The following is a 13,554-nucleotide window of genomic DNA, read 5'->3' as shown; positions in this document are numbered from 1 at the left end:
TGATATGCCCATTGTAAACTGAGCTCCCCACTAACTAGAAGATAACTTTGAGCAAGCTGGGTAACTTATGTGACTATTTTTTTGCTTTTTAAATGAGGAGAAAGGCACTTACCCTTTTGCAAGTTATAATGAAGATTAAGTCAGAGAATGTATGTTTATGTTGTTTAAAAGAAATATAAATAAAATACATACATGTAAGCCATTCATCAATATTTAATGAATTTTGCTAGGATAAAAACTTAATGTTCAGAGACTAAAATCTGTAAGGTTTATGAACTCAAAATTTCAAGACTTAAAAAGATTCCATTAATATGGGCACAGTGATTCACAACTAGATAAATGAAAAATCTTTCATAGCCAATTTTGTTTTATTTTATGTTTGCATGTACTTGGCAATATTTCTAAAGAGATGATGTAACAGAAAAATGAGCCGCAATAAACTTGACTCTGATTTTTTCCAACGTGAGCAGATTGAGGATGATGAGTCCAGGATTCTTAATAGTGATTGTAGTTCCAAGTTTTTGTCCATTCAGCATGATGGCGCATTTTGCCTGGAAAGAGTCCCCCCTTTGCATGTGTGTTTTAATCACAAAAAATGCTTTCAAACTGAGAATCAATTTATAAAACAGCAAATTGTAACATCTCTTGAAGGCCACACACACACACAGATAGGAAAACCAAGATCTATAGAAACAATTCTAAGCCATTAGCTGGCTCTGCTCTGAAATTGTTTAAGGAAACATTGCCAAGGTACCTTTGAAACAAAAGAGAGTATAGGATTAAAAAATTGAAACAAGTACCCTGACTGATGTAAATCAGTATATAATTCTCAAAAAATTGTCTATTAATACACTGAGTTCAGATATTATTTGCTAACAAATTTCTTTTCTCAAATACAGAATGAATTATCTTCAACTTAAACTCTTGTACAATGTAAAAAAGAGCAAAGCACAAAGAAGAAATCTATTACCTCCCATCCTTTGAAAGTTACTTTCCGCATGTTTTATTTTAATGAACAAAATTATAGTCAGTCGAATTTAAATACTATCTTTTTAAAATTAAATGTTTTGTATAGGTCTGTTATATTTACAAACATAATTTGGGAAACAAAGTTACTTAAAACTTTGACTTATTTAGTGTGCTTTTGATGTGTTAAACTTCATTTACTGTAAACAAATCATTCTAAGAAAAAATTAAATGATTGAATTCATTAATAAAATTGATCTAGTACTTTACTCAGTATTACACTTAAAAATAGAGTATGAGATTTACTCTACTATTTTAATTCAAAGTTACCAAAGAGTCCAAATGCAAACTGTTTGCTAGTTTCCATTTGAAAAACAAACATTTAATAGAATTACAAAATTATTACAAAAATGATGCAGTATGTAGCACCTAGCCTTATCTGTTCAGAAAGTGTTTGGTTGATTAATTTTATGTTGTAATATGATTATTATGTAAAACTTCATTTGATCAACTGAAATTTTAGTTTCTGATCTTATGTAAATAGAAATTGAAATGTGGGATAATGCATTTTGATCATGTTGAAACGTAACAAATCATGTTAGGCCAACTTCGTTTAAGATTGGTTGAATTCTGAAATTATGGTCTGTGAGAGTAACTAAGGTCTGTTGATCTGCTCTTGACTCAACTAAAATTACACTGACCTATTTATAGAAATTTCTCTCTTCTAAAATAATTTTACTTGAAAAATTGAATGTTTTATAATTAAATGTTATATTTTTAACTTTTTGAAAAGAAAGAATATGTTCAACTAAAAATTACACAACAACTCTATAGCAATAAGTATTCACATATAAACACAGTATTCTCAAGAGGTTATGAAAGGAAAGATGTCTTAAAAATTATGGTGATTTAATTTTATTTTGCCCTAGAATGACATTCTCTTGAGCATTTGTGAAAATGAAGATGAATATGCAGGGATACATTCGGTTGATTTTGTGCCAGATGGCCAGTTGCAGAGGCTGAACTAAGCTGAACTGATTGATTCGTTTTTGCCATATTGCATACTGGCGCTTACCAGAGTTCACATCATTTAAGTACTAGCATATTTGGTATGTTTGTGGGTTTTTCTCTTTTTTTTTTGTTACTCATCTTTAAAAACTTTCTTGGGATGATCTTTGCTTTAAAATACACTATTTTTGTTGTTGTTATATCAAATGGTCAGTTCTTCCAAAAAGTTTCATAAATTTAGAAAAAAGTAATTTATACTTTCACTACGCTATTTTACGCTCATCAGTTAAATTACTCATATTGAATGATAAACATTCAAAATTCACAAAAAAGTTACCTCTTTAAATGTTGAGTAGAAATTCATAGAGTATAGTAACTATTATTCAAATCAGAAGTACCCAATAACTCTCAAGAGAAAGAGACCACAGTGTCTACCTTCGAGGTGCTGCTTATTAGCATGGAGGAGAAGACAAGTGGGGTGTCTATTTAATACTGGTGTCATAAGTACTTATATACACATATTGGACATAATTATCTAGCAATCTGTAAAAAAGCTAAGTGATTGAGTAGTGAAAACATAAATGACCAGGGTCCAGAGTGGGCTATTTCATTCTAACAACAATACCTTAATACCCTCTTGGGATATTTTTGACAAACCTTCATTCATTGTGGTTCTCTGTTTTGTTCATCAACACTCTTCTTAGTTGAAGGGAGAGATAGAGAAAAGTGTGATATACACACGAGCCAGGGTGCAGCAGTTGATAGAATTACATGTGTACCTACTCTCTTGCCTTTCCTTTTCAAGGTTATTTTAAAGATTACCTTTCAAGGTTACTTTACCTTTCATATAGGTTAATCCCAAGATCTAGTACTTACATGTTTTTAATATAAGCTGTTTTACAGTAACTGATAATTTAAGATGGAAACAGTAGCAAAAGGAGTTACCAAAACCCTGAAAAAGAATCATTAAAGACTACTGACCTAGGATGAGTATTACTACAATGTATATTTCATTCATAGCTACACTAAAATCAAAGGATCAACTACATTTTCAAAATTTGGTGTCTTTAAATTTTTAAATGTGCATTACGTGGATCACTGTGCAATGAAACAAGTGTTTAAAGAACTGTACATTTAGCATAAAATCCTTTAATTTTTTTCAAGAGTAAGATGTTCTTGGTGCCAAGCCCCCAAAACCATTTTAAAAATGGAAAAAAACCACCAAATGTCATAACCCTAACAAATCATAATTTTAAATACTTTATAACAAAAGGTTTCGACTTCTTTATTGGCAGAAATTTTTTACAATTTCGGGAAAGAAATATAACTTGAAAAAACTTGCAAAAGAAAACCCTACCAATTTATTTCTAGGCATGCATGAGATATCAAGTTTTAAATTTTTGGTTATTCATCCGATACAGCAATGTTAGAGAAAATTGCAGGAAAAAAACAAAAAGGATTATCTCAAGGTGCACGAGGCCAAATTCTAATCTATTTTAGTTCTCATTTATATGTTTATCAAGATTGTGTAATATCTTCTGTGAATAATGGGTAGACGAAAAATTTAATAAGAAAACAGATTTTATTGTGAAAAGAAGACTAAAAGTGGCATTACCTTGAAATGAAATTTGACCTGTATTATTTGAGTTGAAAGAGAAAAAACTTGTCAAATTGCTCTGAGAAATTAGTTTTTTTTTTTCATCTTCTGAAACTTGTGATTGACTGAATATATAAATTTCCTCTATGCCAAAAATTCCCGTGGCATCCATGTTACCTATAGTGATTTGGTGAGTCAAGCAGAGCAGTTAACACTGCAGACTATAGGACTGAAAGAGATTAAAGCGGTGAACCCACAGTACTTTATTGACCGAGGTCCCCACATTAACCTGATCTGATCCAGTAATTACTATGAATAGAATAGGGCTTACAGTTCTCCTTAATAACACCGCAGGCTTTTTTATTCTATAAAGAGATTTTCTATTCATGTTCTTTACTTCTTTCCAGATTTACAGATTTGTAGCAAGAAAGAATGTGTGTGGCTTTGCTGACACACCAGGAAAGAAAGATACCTAATGTTCATGGTCAATAAGGAACATGGTTCAAGACATTCAACACAACACAACACATTCTTTCTAACCTAACTTACTTTAAAGTTTTGTCTCATATTTTCAATTTTCCAATTGCCTTCTGCTCTGCTCTTTAAAAGTACTAAAAATCAATTTACAAACATCGACCGAGGGAGATTTAACTTTAAAGTTAGGGAATTGTTAAAATGCCATAATATTATATGATAACTTTTTTTTACCATAACTCTTAGAGTACATACATTTAAACTTACATTGAAAAACAAAATCTACTTTAACACAGTCAGAATGATAGAAAGGTCATGTATATGTGTGAGATACAATGCTATAATGAATAATCAGTATTTTCTTTCAATTTTGAAAAACAGCTGCAGCTAGCTGATAAGGCATATTATAAGAATAAAGTAAAACCTGGCTATTAATAATTATGATTTGGGATAATCTAAAATAGTGACATAATCATTTAACTTTTAAAAATGGATTAAAGTCTGTAAGTAGTTAAGAATTAGAAGGTAAATACTGGTTAATGTTAGGAGTTCTAAGTTTAGATTATCAGAAAGTCTTTAAAAACATTAAAGTAAGAATTTGACTTTTACATTAATAGCTTTTAATTTTTATTGAGATTCTGCAAAAATTCAAAAGCACACCTTTGCCATTCAGAAATGATAAATATATTTGTGAATGAAGTGAGAGTGAGTGCGCAAGAGAGTAAAAGCAGAATGGCTGTTACTCTTGCTAAAAGAAGGAATTCCCATATTAGAGAACTAACTTCACAAGTATTACAGCCGACACCTCAAGTAAAATATATATTTTGTAAGATTTCTGTAATGTTATATTTTTCAAAATAATTTCTGAAGCCTCAATATGGGTCATTCTTTTTTCAAAATAATAAATAAAATAAGACTATTAAGATAATATATTTTGTTAGTTAAATGTTTTGAATAAGTATTTAAAAATATTGAAGAAAAAAGGCAAGCTACAAAATAGAGTAATACTTTGACAGCTATGGAAGATTGGATGGATGATATAATTTCATTTCTTTTTAAAGTTTCTGTTTAGAGCAATTAATGCAAGTAGAAGATACCATTTAATATCAGAATTTTGTTTTAAGATCTTTTATCATAATTTTGCCATCTTCCCAAATAGAAGGATTATTATGAGTCAATTTGATTAGTCTGTCAAAAGCCTCTTTCTTTGTGGTATTTTACTGAGTGCATGATTAATCTGTATCATGCTTTTAAGAAGTAAGAACTTGAAACTAGGCAGGTGAGTAGTTGGCCAAACAAACTCAGTGTGTTGGTGTTCATTATGAGAGCTATATTGCTTTAACAGTGGCATGTGCATAAAAATTTGTGTAACTGTGGAATTCTTTGATGCTATTTTGGTACTTGATGTTTTACTTTATTGAGGGAATATTGATAACGTAACTAATAGTATGAAAATATTTCATGTTTAAAACAACTAAGTTAGCAATTAGTTACTTTAAAAAAGCATATGGATATATTCTATACTTTGTAATAATGTGTACTTGGTAAGAGATTCCTAGTGAAACCTCATCTTTTTGGTGGCTATTTTTACCATTAGAATAAAACAGCATTTGGAAACAGTAGGATAGTTTTTATCTGTAGAATTAAAAAGAATCTGAACAGAAAATGGATTTATATCATCTTCTTTTTGGGTACTAAACATAGAAAAATATATAGCAGTTGATTTATTACAAGTGAGTTGAATTTTCTCTCCTGGTGGGCTTTTCAAACCTTTAGTTGCTGTTCTTATCCTTGCTGTGTGAATACCGTTTTTATATCACTTTTTGTTGAAAGGAATTTCCATGAAAGCACCACAAAAAGTAGCCTGGAATCTGATTATCTGCTTTCCATGAAAATTTTGATGGGTTTGGGTCAGTATTCACCTCTGTTCAATTTGCACCAGGCTCTGTAATAAGGAAATTTTTCACAAATGAGTGTGGGCGTTATAGTCTTTAGGACCAGAGGGGATTTATTCTTTCAAACACAAAGCGACAAAATATTACAATAATAGAAAACCATGCCATTTCAATAGACTACAAGTTGGTGAATTTTTATGGTCATAGTAGATAATAATGTAAACATTTTTTCTCTCCATCTTGGAAAAATTAAGTGGATAAAGAGGTTAGAGGAGAAAAAGTGTTTAAAAAAAATCCTTTTATGTACTTACTTTAGGATGCTCAGGTTTAAAAAATTATTTTTAAATCACATGAATTATCTCTAGTTCAAGCCTACTTATTAAGAAAAAAACTAGAATTTGATAAGGCCATTGAGTTGAGCATCAGAATAAATAATTGTATTTTTAAGTGTAATTATTATTATAGTTTAATGCTATTAATGTAGTTTTAAACAATAAATTTGTATTTTGTATAATCACTCTCACAGAGACCATTTTAATAATGTTTGGTTGGAATATATACTGTGAGTCATAATAATCTTCACTTAGACCTTAGAGTGATATTGACTATAGACAATGATTTTATCATTTGTTTGAGAAAAAACTGGCAGCTTTTAAACACTTGCTTCTTCACAGCTATAAATATTTTGTTTTAATAATCTAACACATAATACTCTGCATTTTGCCACAAAGTACAGAAACTTTGCTCTATTGTAACTTAGCACTATTTTTAATTGGTTTATGTTTTCCTATTGCAAAAAATTATACTAAAATTATTTAATTTATATAATTGCACTCAGTAGGAAGTTTAGCAGGTTTGACATTAAGGATAATAAAGGAGGGCTATCAGCTAAACCATTTTCTTTCCAAATATGAAGTAGTGAGATTCATAAGTTTACAGTCAGAGAACAGAGCCTTGTTCTTGTAGTGGATTAGCTTTTGATTTAAAAAATTATTTAAAAAGACATACATTTTGAATTTTTCTGTGTAAGAATACTCTGTATTTTAATTTTATTATAAATTTGTATTTCAGAGTTGGCTGTAGGGGATGTATGGAAATGGCAGTTAAACACTCACAGAAAGTTTGTTTCATTCAAAAATTGCTGTAATTTTTCTTTTCCTTCCTTCCTTCCACACTTGATCTTAGCCAAAAGGCCGAGAAGCGACTCCCTTCCCTCCTTCCTACCTTCCTTCCTTCCTTCCTTCCTTCCTTCCTTCCTCCCGCCCCCTCCTCCCTTCCTCCCTTCCTCCCTTCCTTCCTTCTTTCTTCCCTCCCTTCTTCCTTTGAAACATATATTTACTACATAGGCTGCACGAGGTAAGGTGTCCTTACTTTCCTACTGCTACTATTTGTATTCATTATAACATAAATCTGTTGAAAAAGGAACGTTTAAAAACATTTATTTCCTCTATGGTAAAAAATCTTATGGCTTATTTTTAAAGGAAAAATATTAAGCCAGATTAGAAGGAAAAAACATACCGGCTGACTATTTTGAATGTTGCAGGTAAAACTAAAAATTGAATTAAAAATGAGGATACAGAACAGCAACAACAAAACACATTAACTGAATTCAGGAAGGCCCTACTTACACATTAGTATTGATTGCTGCTTTGCACTGCTTATGCAGAATTAACAGTGGCTTTCACCATGTTCTAGATAATTCCTCTTTTGGGTTGGATATGCATATTAAGAGGGTAAGTTGTACATGTGATTTTGGGCAAAATTCAGGGCTGTAGGACAGAAGCAGAGCTTTCATTTTCTAGCTTTTCATCCTGTATTTCTTTCATAGGTCATCAAATAAAGGCATGTCAGAATTCTGAGAAACAAAGTAAATGGCTATTTTTTTCTTCCTGAGGTCAGTTGCATTCCTTATATTATTGGAGAACTTTAGTTACAGCAAATTTTCCCGTTGATACACAGTATGTATAATTGTGTGTACACATATGTGTCTAAATTAGCCATAGGTTTCTAAGAAGGCTAGTTAGGAAAGGTTACAGTATATATATATATGTGCTACATACCTATTTGAACAAGTCTATTATTAGTAGCTTAGCATATGAAATTTAGACTGTGGTCATGATTTTTGAAAGATTACAAATAGTTGCATCCTACTGAGTACTTTCTCTGAGTTGTGTACTTTTCATACATTCACTCCTAAATTCTAAATATGTACATCTTTATTTTATAAGAGAAATTAAGGCTCAGAGAGGTTAAGTGATTTGCCAAAAGTAATGCAACCAATAAATGTGAGATGGAATTTTAAAACTATGTTCATTTGAATACACTCACCCTCTTTATCCCAGCATTTGGATAAAGATTTAAAGTTTACAAAGCATCCTGACATAAAAGATTCCAAGCTCATGAGTTGTAATAGAACAAAAATTTCTAAAATGCTTAAAAAGCAAATGAATTTAATGGGATTTGGGGTAGCTCCACACTAGATGAGTTGACAAGTGATAAATGCATATTATTTTACATTTCATAGAAAGGCTTTAAACAGGATGCAGAATCCACGTATTTTATTCAATAAGTGGCCTGTTGAGCATAAGTGTTTCAAATGTAGTCTTCTATTTACAAATCAGAACTAAGCACTAGATAATGTATGACGAATGGGATTAGAAAGGAAGTATTAAGGATCCTCTCTTGATTTTTGTTCTAAAAAAAGACAGAACTTGATTTGCACATATAAATTGCCAGGAGGACTGAGAATAGGTAGATTGTGGATGTTCCTGAGAATTTTTGAAGTTTGTTTATTTTATGCGAAACACTTCAGCATATTTATTATATCACCACTGCATCTTTGGAACATCCAGAAAAAAAAAAAAAAGCAGAAAATTAAAATTATCTTAAAAAAAAAAAAAGATCTCCTAGTCTATTCCAGAGACTGGAAACTAAACAAAATTGTTTGCATTAATTTTTTTAATTCCATAATTTAATAATAGTATTAAATAAACTTTAATAATGTTTGGAGAAAAACATTCGCTGTATTAGCTTTTGAGGACAAAGGTGCTGTGAATCTCCTTAGTTTTTGTCTGGTCATTCTATCAGCTGTCAGGAGCCGGTGAGTGGGGGGAGGAAATTTAATCACAAAGTATTCAGATAACCCAAATTTTCATTATAAGTCACACAAGTGAAATGGCTAAGGGATCCAGGTCCAAAGTATAATAAACCAAATTATTTTAAATGAATTGTAAGATTTCATATTTTCAGTGACAGTAGCAAATGACTGTGCTTTCCTAGCAATTTATTCAAATTATTAATAGAAAAATGAACACTCCAGGGACAGAGGCTGGGTACAGTTCTTTATCAGAAGGCAATCTTTCATGGCCATACATTACATTATCTTTTGCCTTTGTAGTGCTCTTGCCAAATATGTTTAACCTAAGTTTAATTGTTAAAAAAAACAATTGGAAGAAATTTACATTGTGGGACATTTGAACAATTGTTATGGGTTCTTCAAAAATTTCAATGCATAGGAGACACATGCTGAGGAATTGTTCTAGATAAAAGGTGAAGAAAAAGACATATAGCTAAATGCAATGTGTGGTATATAACCTTTCATTGGATTCAGAATCTTCCCTCTCAAATAAGTTATAAAAGACGTTATCAGGAGAACTGGAGAAATTTTACATATGGACTTTACAATAGAGAATACTATTGCAACTATATTAAATTTATTGTGTGTGATAATGATATTGCAGTTTATGTAGCAGAATGCCCTGGATCTTTGGAGGCACATGCTAAAGTGCATAGGGGTGAAATGTCATGATGCTTGTAACTTGAGTTCAAATGGTTCCATGTAAGAAAATATGTTTTAGGTTGAAACATGATTTTGCCAATATTCAACAATTTTGGACTGAGAGAGAGAAAACAAATGCGGCAAAAATGTTAACAACTGTTAAATTAAATGAAGGACATGAGAATGTTGCTATGCTGTTTCAAATTTCCTATAGCTTTGAAGTGTTTTGAACAAGTTGGAAAAAGGTTACATTTATTCCTTACATTAGTGAACTATAAAAATGATTTAGTTGAAATTGGCATACTGTACTCAATGTACACAGCTAATTCCTATTACTCAAGCCAAATAAAACCTCCTCATTCACAGTCACGGGGTTTAGTGCTCAAATTATCCAAATAATTGCTTTATGGATTCATGTCACTTTTACAGAAAATAGCACTTATGGCTTGTTCATCAGAAAACCATTTTGAAGTGTAGCTTGTAGTTCCAACTATAGGAGTATCCTTTGCTGTATTAATGGGGAAATATTCTTACAGAACTCAAAAACTCTAATGCTTTGGTTAGTTTAGCAATGGCAAATATAAATATTATTCTTACTTTAAAATTCTGCAAACTAAAATGTTTGTTGTTAAAGTATCTTCATTATACAAATTGAAATGTAGTATCTTCCAGATTGATATAAAATGTATTGAGAAATAATCAATATTTAAATAATCCAATATGATTTTACATTTCATATTATCTAAAAGTTCTGGTTTTAAATCCCGGTAAGTAAATTTGCATTTACTTCATTGTGAGTTCTCTGTAAACTGCAATAAATAGGCCCTAAAATACCAGTCTACAGGATTGCAGAAGATGCCCCTGGTGTATGTATCAGGTTGGGATTTGTTTTGTGGTGATCACCCTTTCCGATTGGAAGATTGCATGACAAGGAACTATTAGAGTAAAGGGCAAAGAATTCAATTCCTTGATGTCACTTTTCTTCGACAGGCTTTAAAAATAGGTCATTTAATGTTATCTGGATTTGTGTATTACAGCAGCACTTGCTAATGCTGCTATGTTTAAGGGTCTATCGGAGCTTTCATTTTCAGGGTTTCTAGACTGTATCTTTATACTCTAAACGTAAATATGCTTTTATCCAAATGGTGGTGAACAAGGTCTGCAGCAAATGCATATTTCTTATATTATACTGCAATTAAAAAATGAATGTTTGCTTTAATATATGCTAAAAGGTGAAAGATGAAAACATGAAATTAACAAAATTATCCTAACATTGGCTAACTCAACATTTGGTTCTTTTAAAAAGGATCTGTGAATTGTGCAATTAGGTATCTACTTAAAGATCCATTAAAATGGTAATTACAATTTTCTGAAATTTTTGTGTGTTTTAGTTTAATCATGAACATATTAATGTGTACCTTTTAGCTATTGTTAAATTTCACCTTTTAAATATGTCTAAGTAAGGCTTTTTAGAATGGGCAATTATGTTTTATTATCATGTGCTATTCTACCAATATAAGGATAATGCCACTAATATTGCATGTATATCTCTATACAGAGACAGTTTTTGTATACTAGGATTTCATTCAAGAAATATTTTATCTGACATTTCTGCATGTAAGCCTATAAGTGATATATAATAAAATAGTAAGAATAAGTTTTGACATAAATATTAAAATCAGACAGTTGATTTAAACACTGGACACCACCTATGTCTTTCTTAACATTTTATAAAGTTCTGTGTTAACACAGCTGTATTTTGGTAATTTATGTGAGTACAGAAATAAGTTCGATACATGTTTTATTTTGTGGATTCATAATTATTTTAAAAACTCTCAAAGCTGCAAATAAGATGATGACCATTCTATACGGTAGAGCAAAAGTACTGCAATGCCACTAGAATCTGATTAAATATAATAAAACCTGCTTCTTTGCTTGCTTGCCAGTGAGTTTTAATCATATAAATTAAAAAGTGGTTATAGTGCCCTTAAATAAAGCACTAATTTTTAGTGATAATCCTGGCTTTCTATGAAGATGTATTGTATCTCCAAATAAGAAATTAGAATATTAGAATAAGAAAAGTAAATGACTATTATTTTGGGGATGTTAAGCCTATATTTGCAAAAACATGGGCACCTAATGCTGCATTGCAAGTGATTCCTAAGCTAATTATATTCTATCTGTGCATTAAGAGATCCTGTCTTTTATGTATGTAATAAATTTATCAGATATTGCGATGGCAAGGATTCTTGCAGTATTTTCGCTCACCAGGGTTAGAAAAAAATTAGTTTGAAAGAAAAAGTGTCTGTAATAGTTTTCCTACCACTGTGCTTGAGTTTTCTTCTTAAGGACTTTGATATTGGGATCACATGCTGCAGTATTTAAGCTTGATAGGATGAGTTAAGGATAGGGGCTTAATATGGCTTAACAGTCATTTCTGCTTACATTTTAAAGACTTGGATCAGTGTCATCAGAGCCATCTTTGTGGTCTTGCCTGAAACAACTGAAAATATTAGAAATACAGACGGAATTTTGGGATGAGACCATATTTTGCATGTTAGGTTAATTTATATTTTGGCTAAGTTGCTTGTTTTATACAAAGATTTCTATGGGCATTGATTTTTTTTTCATTCTGTTGACATTAAATGGGAGAGCAAAAAAATTTTTTTTCCCGAAAGCCAATGGTTTTCTACGTAAATGAGTTCAGACTTAATTCTAATGGAAGTGAAACATAGTCAATAGAGGCAAATTAAAACCATATAATTTTGTAATCTTAGTTTAGCTATAATTGCAGCAATAAAACAGTGGAAAGAATAATTGTGGAACATATGTTTGTGAGTGACATTATCTAGGTGACTTCCCCTTTACGGCAATGTGCTGTCCTATTTGTTTCCCCTCCCTATGTATTGGAATGACAAACCTGCAAGCCTGGAGTTAATGCTGATTGCAGCAGCTGCTTACACATGGAGTCTCCATAGCAACTGTGAAGGTTGCCATGCAACCATATTCTTTTAGGGACAGTGAAAATGCCCAAAGGCTTACTAAAAATACACGAGGAAAAAATCTGAAATTTTCTTACTACTTTTAGTGGTTATAAAGAACTATGATACAAGTTGAAAGCACAGGTCAAGCAAATAAAAACCCAGCCCTGACCTTTCAAAAATTGCTTGCTGTTGCCTGAAATCTCAAGCTTTATTCACAGAGATGACTTTTGATCGATTGTAAAATTGGTAGCTTATGCCAGGCAGCCCTCTAAGACGGGAAGATTCAGTATGGTGCTATTGGTATTCCTTGTGGGGTTAAAGGTCAGTAGAAAGTCATCAATGCAGTATTGATTGGTGGGGCTGAAAAATGCCCATGTTTACACCTTCTCACTGCTTAGGGTTGTGTACCAAACCTTAAGAAGACTCATGCAGCCTCCGAGCGTGCTCTGGAACAAACCATTCCATCAGCAAATGTGACATCACTTCAGTCAGCTCAGCTGTTTCTGCAGCTTTCTATAAATAGCCAGATAAAAAATTGAAGACTACTTGCAGAGAATTTGGCCAACCAATCTGCTTATTCAAATCATTTAAGATAGTCTAAGATTCTGAGTTTTAAACATCTTCAGTTGGTACTGATGTTTTTCGATATAAATTGTTATTTTAATAGCAGAATCCTTTTTAGCATACATATAAAATGTGCTGATGTACATGTAGTTTTGTTATAGTGTGACCCTTTTAAAAAAATTGAACAAACATTGTCCAGCATCTAATGGGGTAGGCTATGTCCTAAAATGCATGTTCACATACAGAGTTCTTGGTATCATCTAACTTACTACATTAGCAACACAAATT

At 31.4% G+C, this 13,554-nt stretch overlaps 1 long non-coding RNA gene across 2 annotated transcripts in view; it reads left to right on the top strand.

Annotated features, from left to right (window-relative positions):
• LOC116563549 overlaps positions 1–13,554 on the top strand; it is a 270,800-nt gene that overhangs the window by 69,431 nt on the left and 187,815 nt on the right. The window contains exon 1 of one of the 2 annotated variants that reach the window (XR_004274448.1): positions 10,447–10,595. The exons of the other annotated variant lie outside the window; for it this stretch is intronic. This is a non-coding gene — a long non-coding RNA (uncharacterized LOC116563549). Of the gene's footprint in view, positions 1–10,446; positions 10,596–13,554 lie in introns of those variants that run through there. 2 annotated transcript variants of the gene reach the window in all.

This window comes from Sapajus apella, unplaced genomic scaffold (assembly GCF_009761245.1).
Source record: "Sapajus apella isolate SASKATOON/1434 unplaced genomic scaffold, GSC_monkey_1.0 scaffold35, whole genome shotgun sequence".
Taxonomy (NCBI): Eukaryota; Metazoa; Chordata; class Mammalia; order Primates; family Cebidae; genus Sapajus; species Sapajus apella.
Note: the sequence above shows the minus strand (reverse complement) of the source record. Positions and strands in the feature narration are given on the sequence as shown.